Source organism: Mus musculus, chromosome 7 (assembly GCF_000001635.26).
Source record: "Mus musculus strain C57BL/6J chromosome 7, GRCm38.p6 C57BL/6J".
Taxonomy (NCBI): domain Eukaryota; kingdom Metazoa; phylum Chordata; class Mammalia; order Rodentia; family Muridae; genus Mus; species Mus musculus.
The window spans coordinates 15,276,905-15,278,518 of NC_000073.6; positions in this window are offsets into that span (position 1 = coordinate 15,276,905).

Sequence of the window (1,614 nt, forward strand, 5' to 3'; positions counted from 1 at the left end):
AAGGAGACTCAGAATCTCCTCTATATTTTCTATGTCCTTGCCTGCTGACATCAGCAACCCTCTTTTGTCTATAGATGGCACCGTGGACGTGGGATGTAGCAAAAGCATACCTGCTATTGGTGTAAATGTTAATGGACTGCCCCTCAGCCATCTGAAGGGCCTTGGTCAGGGCAATTAATTCAGCTTTTTGAGCTGATGTACCTTCTGGCAGGTTGCCAGGCCACACGATTCGCTTACCATCTACCACTGCCACACCTGCCATTCTCTTACCTTCCACTGGGGAACTGCTTCCTCCTGTCTGCCAGTTTGGAACACCTGGCCATGGCAAGTCACGTACATCACTTCAAATCCCAATTTCCTTCACAAGGATTCTGCACAGCAGTGAAGGTTGAGGAATCGTCCATTTCAGGCAGGAAGGTAACAGGGCTGAGAATAGCAGGAGGAGCAAACATGACCCGTTCAGTCAGCAGCAGTTTCTGGTAGTGAGTCATCCGGGCATTTGTCATCCATTGGTCTGGGGTCTGGCAGATAATGCCAGTTCTGCTAGCAATCTCTTGGTCCCCTGCCAGCATTCTCTCTCCGTGGTTGCAGCAAGGTGCAAGTCATCAACATATTGAAGCAGAGTTATCTGGGAGTTTTCAGCTCAGAAGGAGGCTAAATCTCGTTGTGCGGCCTTATCAAAAAGGGTGGGGGAGTTTTTGAACCCCTGTGGTAACCGAGTCCAGGTCAATTGTCCCATTTGTCCAGTGTCAGGATCTCTCCACTCAAAGGCGAATAGGGGCTTGCTGGAGGGATGTAACTTCAGGCAAAAGAAAGCATCTTTTAAATCAAGTACTGTGTACCATTTTCTCTCCAGAGAGAGTGAGCCGAGGAGGTTATAGGGATTAAAAACAGTTGAGTGAATATCTTGTACCCTCTAATTAACCTCTCTCAGGTCTTGGACTGGTCGATAGTCACTCATGCCAGCTTTCTCTGCTGGCAGTACAGGAGTATTCCAGCGTGACTGGCAAGTTACCAAAATACCTACTTGAAATAGTCTCTGAATATGTGGCCTGATTTTATCTCTTGCTTTATGGCTCATCGGGTATTGTGGCACTCCTATAGGGGTTGGGTCTGTTTTCAGTCCCATAACCACAGGGGAAACTTTGACAACCATTCCCATGGCTCCAGTCTCTGCCCATGCTCTAGGGAAAGCAGTCAACCAATCTTTTGATCTGGCACCTCCGTTTGCTTTATGCCTTCATGCAGTCTGTATTCTTCCTCAAGCTGCAGGGCTAAAACTACGGAGGTGGGAGGTTCCCAACTTATTCTCAGCCCTTCTTGGGTAAAGCTAATCTGGGCCTTTAATTTAGTCATAAGATCTCTTCCTAGAAGCGGTGTGGGACATTCCGGAATGGCCAAGAAGGAATGACTCACTTGTCCTTTCCCCAGATCTATAGTGCACACAGTGTCCAGGGGTATTGTTTCTGACTAGTGGCTCCAAACACTATGGTTCTTTTATTTTTTTAAAATTTTCCCAGTGGATGTTTCAACACAGAATGCTCTGCCCCTGTGTCAATTAAAAAGTCCATGGGAGTCCCCTCCACCATCAGGGTTACCCTAGGCTCGGGGAGG